This window comes from Scardinius erythrophthalmus (assembly GCF_964197995.2).
Source record: "Scardinius erythrophthalmus genome assembly, chromosome: 1".
Taxonomy (NCBI): Eukaryota; Metazoa; Chordata; class Actinopteri; order Cypriniformes; family Leuciscidae; genus Scardinius; species Scardinius erythrophthalmus.
Window position 1 is genome coordinate 59,398,676 of NC_138221.1, and position 11,872 is coordinate 59,410,547.

Genomic DNA, 11,872 nt, shown 5'->3' on the forward strand with positions numbered 1-11,872 from the left:
TTTATCAAAACGCTACGGGAAAAGTCTCTTTTCACGAAACACTGAAGCAAAAAATTATCCTTTAATTTTCATATATGTAAAACGCGTTGCGGCAGCAGCAGTCAGCTATGGCGAGACGGCTTGCTCGCTCATTGGCTGCTCTGCGGCAACTGCTTAAGCCTATCGAGCGAGGCCTGAGATGACGTCAGGCCAATGAGGGCGCTTCGCGCCCTCCTCGCCACTTCCCGCCGAAACGGGCGTGGCTTACCTCTATAAAAGGAGCTCGAGAAGGCTGATTCACTTGATTTTTAATCTCTTCAGCAAAGCGCACGCATCGCTGGATCACGGAAGCAAGCGTCGTTCGAAGCAAGCACTTCAGCGGGACGAGCCCTCGAAGCCGCTGGCCAACGCCGCCTTCTACAGCCGTACCTGCTGCGCTTTCCGACGCCTATATCCTTTATTGCTATATTGCTCTGTTTTCTGTGTGTGTGTGTGTTCGCTGCAACACTCACCCCTAAAAGAGCTGCGTCTTTTTCAAGACGCCTTCTCATGCAGCGCTCGCGCTCGCTCCGAGCCAATTGCCTACGGTGACTCTGAGGACTCGCCAGGCATCCTTTCCGAGGCTGCCCTTCCCACAGGGCCCGCGCTCATATATTCGACTCGGGTCGATCACGCACGCAACATAGTGAACGTGCCCACTGCCTAGTGCCCACAAACACTATGTTCTGCATGCCTTTTGGTTTCTGTAAAGAGGAAACCTGTGTGCATTCACTCTGCTCAGACAGACAGTGCACTCATTGCAGTAACTGTGCCCGCTCTCCCGCGCCCACACTTACTCACGGTACTTCTGGTGTCCCGGCCACGGCCGATGGTGCTATAAATGTAGTGTCGATGCCCACTTCTCAGTGCCCATCCCTACACACAAGCACAGCCCTGCACTTAGGGCTCGCGCAAATAAAATCGACTCAGGTCGATTGCGCTCCCCACATAGTAAAAGTGCCCACTACTCAGTGCCCACGAACACTATGTCTATCAGATCACAGGCTCTCTGTAAAAACGAGACCTGTGAGCGCGCGCGCTGCTTACACAAGCAGCGCGCCCCAAGCAGTAAATGTGCCCGCTCACAGCCCACATCTACTCGCACACATGAGTCCCATGGGACTCGCGCAGCCCCCCCTCACTCAGCCAAACACTGTTGTAAGGTCAAGGGCGAGCGCTCCGCCCGCTGTATTAAGCGCGCCCCCCGCCTCAAATGCTGCAGGCATAACGCCTATGTTTGTGAGCCCCATAGCACCTCTGTCGCACGGCGAACAGAGCGCGCTCTGTATCCGGCCCTTAGCCAACCATGCAGATGCATGGGCAGCGCTTCCAGGGGTTTCGGACTGGGTCTTAGGCATTATAAAGAGAGGCTTCTCGCTACAGTTTTGTCGACGCCCTCCGCGCTTCACAGCGCGCGTCGAAACTTCGGTTCCGCTGAATGTAGCACACCTACTTCGCGCCGAAATATCAAAACTGATAAGCAAAGGGGCGATAGAGCTTCTTCCCCGAGTTCAAAGCGAACAGGGGATATACAGCAGATACTTTCTAGTCCCCAAAAAGGACGGCGGTATCAGACCCATTCTGGATCTCAGACGACTGAACAGAGTATTAGTGAAACGCCGTTTCAAAATGCTCGCAACCAGCAAAATTCTCGCGCATGTTCGCCGAGAAGACTGGTTCATGTCGATAGATCTGAAGGACGCGTATTTTCAAATACAGATAGCGTCACATCACAGGCGATTCTTGAGATTCGCCTTCGAGGGTCAGACATACCAGTATACAGTCCTGCCTTTCGGCTTGTCCCTGGCACCTCGTACATTTACGAAATGCATGGACGCAGCGCTCGCTCCTCTCAGACTCAGAGGCATGCGAGTGCTGAACTATTTGGACGACTGGTTGATCCTAGCCCAATCACGATCTCAGCTCATAGAGCACAGAGCCATTTTACTCGATCACCTCGAGAATCTTGGTATCACGGTCATTTGGGCGAAGAGTTCACTGAACCCCAGCCAAACGATTCCGTTTCTGGGTATAGTTCTGGACTCACAGTCTATGACAGCGCGGCTGTCGCCACAGCGCGTGCTGAACATTCAGCGCGCGGCGATGTCTTTCCGCCGCGGCGCTTTCACCCCGCTCAGAAAATTTCAAAGGATGCTGGGTCTCATGGCCTCAGCATCGTCAGTTCTCCGGCTGGGCTTGCTCCGCATGCGCCCGCTGCAGTTCTGGTTGAAAGCGCGGGTTCCGCGCAGAGCGTTGGTGTCCGGTCATTTACGCCTCAAGGTCGATCAGGACTGTGTCACAGCCCTGGTGCCTTGGATGGCGAACGACTGGTACCAATCAGGTGTAAGCCTGGGGACTTCCTCGAGGGTGAGGATGGTGTCTACGGACGCATCCACCTCGGGATGGGGAGCGCTGCTCGAGGGCAGACCGTCCTTCGGCCTATGGTCGGAACGGGAAAAGCTCCAACACATAAACTGCCTAGAAATGCTGGCAGTGCACAACGCGCTGACGCGTTTTTGTCCCCACATCAAGGACCAACACGTCATAGTCCGTTCGGACAACATGGCAGTGGTGTCCTACATAAATCGCCAGGGCGGTCTGAATTCCATACCCCTGTACAGGCTGGCGAAACGCCTCCTGCTATGGGCTCAGCACAACCTGCGCTCGCTGAGAGCAGTACATGTGCCCGGGCTGCTGAATGTGGGCCCGGACAGACTGTCCAGGAACAACGTTCCTACGGGCGAATGGTCTCTACACCCACAAACAGTCTGGCTGTTGTGGGAGAGATTCGGCAAAGCGGAGGTGGACCTATTCGCGTCCCGCGAAAACGCTCACTGCCCCGCATTCTTTTCAAAGACTGACAGCGCGCTGTCCCAAAAGTGGCCGCGCTGCCTGCTATACGCTTTTCCCCCCATCTTCCTCCTGCCTCAGGTGTTGGAACGGGTCAGGAAAACGAAATGCCCAGTGCTGCTTGTAGCACCGTTCTGGAAGAACCAGGCATGGTTCCCAGTTCTGATGCAGTTAGCAGACATCGCTCCATGGCCAGTGCCGTTGAGGAGAGATCTCCCCTCGCAGGCCAGGGGCTCGATCTGGCACCCACACCTGGAACTATGGTCCCTTCATGTGTGGGCGCTCAACGGATACCCGTTGGTCTCGCAGAGGGAGTCATGAATACCATCACGGAGGCTAGAGCGCCGTCGACCAGGCGACTCTATGCTTCAAAGTGGTCGGTTTTCTCCGGCTGGTGTACAGCTCGGAGCCTTTCACCCCTCGAATGTGAGGTAACGGAGGTTCTCTCCTTCCTACAAGAGCTGTTGGATAAGGGCAGATCCCCTTCCACGCTCAAAGTGTATGTGGCGGCTATTTCAGCGTTCTCCGGTTCAACGCTGGGTCAGTCACTGGGAAGGAATGATTTAGTCATCCGCTTCCTCAGGGGAGCTAGGAGACTGAATCCACCCAGACCTCCGTCAGTCCCTATGTGGGACCTTTCTACGGTCCTGGCGGCCATGAAAGGTGCCCCTTTCGAGCCTATCCAGTCTATTAGCCTCAAACATTTGTCTTTCAAAACAGTGTTTTTGATGGCTCTCGCTTCAGTGAAGCGCATAGGCGATCCGCACGCGCTCTCTGTGAGCCCGGCGTGCTTGGAGTTTGGTCCTAATGACTCTAAAGTCATACTCAAACCTAAGCACGGCTATGTGCCGAAAGCCCTCAACACGCCTTTTCGGGCTCAGGTTATTTCCCTGGCTGCCCTGCCGGCATCGAGTGAGGAAGGGGACTCGAGTTTTCTTTGCCCTGTTAGGGTTTTAAGAGCTTATATGTCCCGCTCTGCTGTCTTCAGACAGACAGAGCAGCTCTTTGTCTCGTTCAGTGGACGTTCCAAAGGAATGGCTGTTTCGAAACAAAGTCTATCCAGATGGATAGTTGACGCCATAGCGCTGGCTTATACTGCCAAGGGCATTCCATGCCCGTTGGGAGTTAGAGCGCACTCTACGAGAAGCGTTGCTTCTTCGTGGGCTTGGTCCAGCGGGATTTCCCTACAGGATATATGTACGGCGGCAGGCTGGGCCTCTCCGTCTACATTTATCAGGTTTTATAACCTAGAGGTTCCCGCCTTACAGGCTAAGCTTTTGTCGGTGTAATCTGTTCAGCCGTCTAGTCAGACCACTGAAACCCATGCGCAATGCGCTACCGACTATCTTGGGCAGAACTGTGTAAGACCCACATTTCCCACATTAGTTCAGGTTCCCTACCCTGTCTATGTGATGTTATACTTGCGTCTGTGGACATGTCTATTCTACGACGCTACAGTATAGGGAATTAAGGCTCCCACCCTTATTCCCTGACTCTGTGTGAGTCAATCTGGTGATTATGCACTGTGTGCCTGAAATAGCTTCCGGTGATCAGTGTTTTTATCCCAGCACGCACGGCGTTTTGCAAGGGGTTCCCGTAGCGTTTTGATAAAATGCAGTACGAGAGAACTCTCGTAAGAGAACGTACTCGGTTACTAACGTAACCTCGGTTCTCTCTAGAAGAGGGAACGAGTACTGCGTTCTCTGCCGTGCGTACGGTTCACTCTGGTTCGCTTCGGCGATCAAAATCAAGTGAATCAGCCTTCTCGAGCTCCTTTTATAGAGGTAAGCCACGCCCGTTTCGGCGGGAAGTGGCGAGGACGTCATCTCAGGCCTCGCTCGATAGGCTTAAGCAGTTGCCGCAGAGCAGCCAATGAGCGAGCAAGCCGTCTCGCCATAGCTGACTGCTGCTGCCGCAACGCGTTTTACATATATGAAAATTAAAGGATAATTTTTTGCTTCAGTGTTTCGTGAAAAGAGACTTTTCCCGTAGCGTTTTGATAAAACGCAGTACTCGTTCCCTCTTCTAGAGAGAACCGAGGTTACGTTAGTAACCGAGTACGTTTCTGGGTATGTGTCATTTCAGTGCTGGGGAAAAAAGCATATTTTTAGACTTATGTTGAAATGCTGCCCACAAAGTCAATTTGGCTTTTATTGAAGAAAGGAAGGAAAAAAAATTCCCCGCATATATTTTTTTTTTGGTCTGTCTTTTTTGAGGTTTTTATTTATTTTTAAATATTCGTGTGCGCGGGAGTATTTGGACTAGAGCGGCCGCGCACGCGCAATACACGACAGGACCGTTGGTCTGGAGAAGGACATCTGAGGGGATTGACTTTATGAGGTAAGATTATCATTACAAATTTAATATTATATTCTGAAAATATCTGTCCATCTAACTTTAAATACAATAAATAGTTTAAGATAATCCCACACTTTTTAAATCATGTCGACTGTTTATTTCGTCGAGTGTTGTAACGTTAGCCGCTTGGTCAGGGTTTGTCCTGCATAGAAAACTACGAGGTTTTCCGCCTGACCGACTCCATAAAAGTTCGTCCCACTATATTCAAAGTTATCGAAAGCCATTCTATAGATTAATGTGAGGGACAGAAGAATATTTACATCCTAAAATTAAAGTTCAAGGAAACTTGTCTGCTGTGGCTGCCAATCATTCTCCGTTCAGCTGCAGCATTCCAGCGTGCCTCATACGGTTAACGTTACGACAGTCAGCACGGTAAAACTCTCTCTGATATGATATAATCCCATTATAATGCTTGATCTGTATATAAAGGGCTGTGGATCTGCATAAAATTACTTCGTCTTGCTGAAGTGTAGCACGGTTTCTAAACGATGTCGTCACTGCTACCGGTGTCTGTTAGGCCTCGTTCAGATTTTCAGTCCATCACACTAGCACTAATACTTTAATTGGCATCATAAGCAGAATAACTGGAATTTAAAACTGTAAAGAAACAAATAATCTGTAAACTGTTGGATAGATATACACTAGGATGTGTATTTTTCATACTTTTCAATGCGCACTGTGACTCCATGGGCACATTGCAAACAGCAATATAACTTAAATTGTTTTTCTTTAATGTATTTCATAAGTATACATGTAGTAATTTGTATTTTATTATTAACATGTGAAGATTTTATAAAATTACTGTCAGATTTATTCAAGAATTGCTGAATTGACCTTTCGCAGGGAGCTTGATTGACAGGTGATCTGACCAATCATACTTCGCCATCCGCCATTTTGTCCGACAAAGCAGTCGGTGCTGCGTTCCAGTCCACTTTTAGACACGCACTTGCGAACTTCCCTAAGCACTTCCCCTTGGGGGAATCCCTGCCGCCATTTTGAAGTGCGTTCCACTTCGTGAAGTGGACGAGGGAAGTTTATATGGACAGACCCTCGTTCCCTCGATTTTGACCGAGGGAGCGAGTCTGCTTCAAATGTACACTTCAGGCACCTATATGTCCCACAATGCAGTACGATTGTGACGTCACCACATATCTCATCTAATCACCACCACAACAGACAACTCTATGATATATTAATTATATATATTTTTTGTTTAAAACAACCCAAACACACATAAACATTTGGATGCTGCATTAAACAAATTCTTAAAGGGAAAAAAATGTAAATAATAAATCAACTCCACAGCTGATTCCAAGTGATCAAGGGCTTAGGACGTTCCAGTTCAGCCCATTGCAGTTTCCGCCAGTAGTGGGCACTCGCAATGACGTACATCCGAGTGAACGAGACGGAGGGAAGTTTGCGAGTGAAGGGCATGACAGTTTTGGACTGGAACGCAGCACAGGAGAGTTATCTGACCAATCATACTTCGCCATCCGCCATTTTGTCCAACAAAGCAGTCAGGAGAGTTAGCAGCTAGTAGATTAACATAGGAGGATTTGAACTTGTAAAACGGAGTGTACTGACGCCCAGTAAAAACTCTAAAAGCCTTATGGCTTTATCCCTTATGGTTCGTGTTAGTGTTTTAATTATATACCCATCTAATCTTTTAATACTTTCTTCAGGACATGGATGAGGATCCGTTTCACAGTGCCATTGAGAAGACCACCATGGGGATCTTCGTGATAAAGCACATTGCTGAGAATGAACCCCGAGATGTGGGAATTGTCCTTGAGGGTGTCATTGTGCTTCAGGACCTTGAGAATGTGGCTTTTGCAACTACAATGTTGTTTGGTCTAATTTATTCTCTTAACCTGTAGTACCCCACAACGTTGCGCTACACTTTTGAGATTTTGCAAAAAATCATCATGGAGTTGGATGGGGGTGAGCTCTCTATCAAGGCCCAAAACTTCAAATCCAAACTTCACCTGTGAGATGTACTGCTTTTTCACAGGATGCATGAACTAACAGTTCTGAGTACTGCCTTTCTTAGGCACTTACAGTTTTGAGGTTTCTTCTACACATTCAGCACAAGTTCTACACATTCAAGTTGTGCAGAGGAGTCAGAGGACAGTTTTTTTTATTTCTGGAAATCAAATTATTTGTGCTTCAATGTTCTATTTGTTTATAAAGACAGTTTCAGGAATGCAGGTATGAGATATAACTCATGTTCATGATCTTGTTAAAACATTTCTTATGAAGAGTTCACTTCTTCGATCTAAAATGGGCATGCATGCATATTGTGTAGAAAAGGAAGGGTTTTTTTCTTCTTTTTTTACACACTAGTTTAAGTCATGTTGATATTTAATCACCAAAGAGATTCTAAAAAGATGTCATTTCATAGTCATTTCAAGACGTCAAATTTTGTTCAGTTCTGGGCTGACCGTTTTGATGTTTACATTACACAAGGTCTGCACATTAAATGTGTTGAAGAGAGTCTGAGAGAACAAAGTTCTCTTTGAATTGTGCAAAATTTAGTTTTCACAGAAATTTGAGATGTTATATTCTTATATATCTATGATATGAATCTGATGGTCTTTGTAAATGAGATTATATGTCTAGCTAGAAAATAGAGACTGCATCCATCAGATTCAGTACTTGTACTTTTTACTTGCATAATTTTTAAGTGGAGTCAGGACAGTTTTTTTTATTTCATGAAATCAAATTATTTGTGCTTCAATGTTCTATTTGTTTATAAAGACAGTTTCATGAATGCAGGTATGAGATATAACTCATGATCTTGTTGAAACATTTCTTATGAAGAGTTCACGTCTTCGATCTAAAATGGGCATGCATGCATATTGTGTAGAAAAGGAAGGTTTTTTTTCTTCTTTTTTTTACACACTAGTTTAAGTCATGTTGATATTTAATCACCAAAGAGATTCTAAAAAGATGTCATTTCATAGTCATTTCAAGACGTCAAATTTTGTTCAGTTCTGGACTGACCGTTTTGATGTTTACATTACACAAGGTCTGCACATTAAATGTGTTGAAGAGAGTCTGAGAGAACAAAGTTCTCTTTGAATTGTGCAAAATTCAGTTTTCACAGAAATATGAGATGTTATATTCTTATCTATCTATGATGTGAATCTGATGGTCTTTGTAATTAGATAAGTCTAGAAAATAGAGAATGTTACTGCATACATCAGATTCAGTACTTTTTGTACGTTTTAACATGCATAATTTTGAATTGAAATGAATGAATGTTCAATAAATGGTTTAAATTAATGCTTTTTTATTGTTTTGTACAAAAACACATTTAAGTAACCACATAAACCATTAAAAATGTAATAAAAAAATTATGTAAAGATAACTTGATTAGATTGTGTAGAATTAACATGATCCAGGCATCAATCTAAATTAAAAGAATAATGTTCTGCTAAAATGATTGAATTATGTTAGGTTAACTTAAACAGAGCATGTACACATTACTTCATTAAAATACAAGTGATTAACACAAAACTATTGTACAGAAACTATTTGAATGTGTAGGATACTGGGAACACAAACAAATTATGTGGAACCAGTGTCCATAATTCAATTGAGTAAATCCAATGGAATTTTTTTTTCAGTATGCTAACTGTGATAACCTAGTTCAAAAAGGGCAAAAAGCACCATTTGCCTCATGTTTGCATGCCTGTAATGCAAGAAGTATTAGAGATATCTTAATATCATTTTAGATTCTGGTTCTTTCCAAACTTTTCTTTTGGTATCTTCATTTTAAAGGCCCTCGATGGTTCAATCCCAGAGATATGGACATGTTAAGTGGCTCCATGAGAAAATTAGTAAATTTATCTTATTTTCAGTGGTCAAAACCCAAATGTGGTTCTCTTTGCACACAGCTGATACTTTTTTTTTTTAAGAGGAATATCTGAATAACAAATAATGTTAAGATTAGAAATGTATCTCGTGTTTTTCTATCAGCTCAATTGCATAGAACATGCCTCTCTGATAGCCATAAATATTATTTTATTATTAAGTTGTCATGGCTGTAACTAAAAGTATTCAAGATATATTAATACCCTTCTAGATTTTCATTCTTAATAAACTTTTCCTTTGAAATCTTCATTTTTAAGGCCCTATAATTCAGTCCCATAGACATGGGGATCTCAAAGCAGCTCCATGTTCAAATTGTTGAATTTTACCCGTTTTTAATTTTTACACACACACACACACACACACACACACACACACACACACACACACACACACACACACACACATTTAGCGTTTCTGGGGGTAGTTTTTCTTTACTATGCTCGTTTTCTTTTCCTTTTTTTCCCTTTTTTTTAGTTGTAGGTTTATTTAGAATTTTTTTTGAATTGAGGAAAAATAGTCGCCAGGTAAAAGGTTTTGCCTCGTGGCGGAGGGCTGAGATGGAGGTTTCATCTGTGTCGCTCCGCCATGGAGTCAGGTGTAGGCTATCCCTGACGCTAGTGTGACATTCGAGGACGTGCTTGTGGCGATTGGAGAACAAACAGGATTCGAAAATATTGTATCCTCTTCCAGAATGAACAAGGCCGTGGTGGTGTTTTTGAAGCATCAGAGTTTTGTGAGTAAACTTATCATGAGCGGCGTTTGGGTAAGTGGAGCGTTTGTTATTGTTTCACCTTTGGAAAGTGAAGCGAACAGGTGGTCGATGGTGAAGTAGGCCTAGAGAATGCGGATAAAAGTAAGGAAACAAAAACACAAAAACGACAAATAACAGAGTGAATCGAAAACTCATGAACAAAATGAATCTTCTGAAAATATAGGCCAAAAGGAATTGGGTGAAAAGAAATCAGAAAAAAAAAAAAAGAAATAATATAATAATTGTGATGGAGAAAAAAAAGGAATTTTGAAGAGGCTGGGACAAGTGATGCAAAAAAATCTCATCTTGAAAGTTCGATGATATAGATACTGTTGAGAATCGATTCGATATAATATACCTCTGTCTCAGCTCTCTGAAAGCACTGATGTGACTGAAGAGATGGCTGATGATGATTGTCTTTCTGAAATCTCTGATATTCCCTCAAACTATGATGAGGATCAGTTGAGGATCAGACAAAAATAAACCAAAATGCGTAAGCCTGCTGGTGTCCGCGCCCAAAAAGCTGCCGTTCCTCCCCTGCAAACAGTTCAGGGAAGTGACCCCTGTACTGGCTGCAAGGGGGTCTATGGGGATACAAGCGACCCAAAGGCCAATGAGGAATGGGTGGCTTGCTGCCACTGCCAACGGTGGTATCATGAGTCCTGCGGAGAGCTCAACGGACTTATGGATGACGATGACTTCATCTGTCTTGGATGCGTTCACTGAAGTTGTTAAAAGGTGAAAAAGACAAAAAAAAAAGAAAAAAAAAAAAAGAAAAAGACTAAAGCTGCCATTCTTTTCTTACCAGTAAATGAAGGTGGACAAGGATTAACAGACATTAAAAAGCAGAATTAAAACCTTTAGGCTGCAAGCAGCACAGAAGTTGCTATATTCAAAGAAGTGCTTGACTGAAATTGCTAATGCCCTATTACATGAAGTTGATGTTTTTAAATATGATTTACATTTGTTTTTAATTAATCTGACAGAAATGGACTTGACAGACACTTCTGCTTTTTTATAAAACAATGTTGAAAACATGGACATCAAATTTCCGAGTGAAAAGGAAATGGTCTGATTCTGAATTCTGGATAAACAAGGAACCTCTTTTTAATAATCCATTACTTCAAGCAAAAGTGCCTAATTCAAAAAGCCTGCCGAAAACAATGGCAAGAGCTGGAGGCACAAAACATCACGACGAGTGGAAAATAAAGTCCAGCAGAAATGACTAATCTGACAGGAATTAAGTCCATCAGATTTATAAAATATGTAATGGATGGGTTTTAATCATCTTTTCCTTCTGCATATCATCAGAAGTCAAGAAGAAGAGATTTTGAATGAAGAGGAGAATTTTCCTGATCTTATTGTTTCAGCTTTTGTGGAAGAAGAACCACGAGAGGAATCAATGCTCACTTTTAAGACTCCGGAGATGCATGGTTTCAAAGAGGCTTCAAAGAAAAGTTTGTATTTGGCTTGTGTAAAAGTCGTTCACCAATCAGCTCTGAAGGAAAGTAGAGAAACAAAGTGGACAGATGTGCTAGGGCCAAACTCTTCTCCTAGAAGATGCTGGAGGTCACTGTATAAATCTCCCTTTGAAAAATGATCTGCAGATCTACAATGGAGAATTATACATTGGGCAGTAGCTACGAACAGACACGTGGCACATATTGATCCCACTGTAGAAAAGAAATGTCCCTTTTGTGATTTAGAAGAATCAGTTGATCATCTGTTCTTATATTGTTCTAGACTGAGAGTGTTTTTCAGACATTAGAAAAATGGATTGAAAAACTAGGCAAAGAGTTTAATGACACTGGTTTTATTTATGGACCGAAGTATAGCAGAAACCAAAATGGCAATCTGGGTAACAAGAAAAAAAAAAGATAAAAGAAGCAGCTTTTGTTGATCCAGAGAGAATGTTAAGAGGTTTTGTGACTTCAAGGATCCGAGCAGAGTTTGTTTATTTTAAATTGACAAAAAATCTGGTTAGTTTTAAAGAAACATGGGGTTTAAGTGAAATGTTGT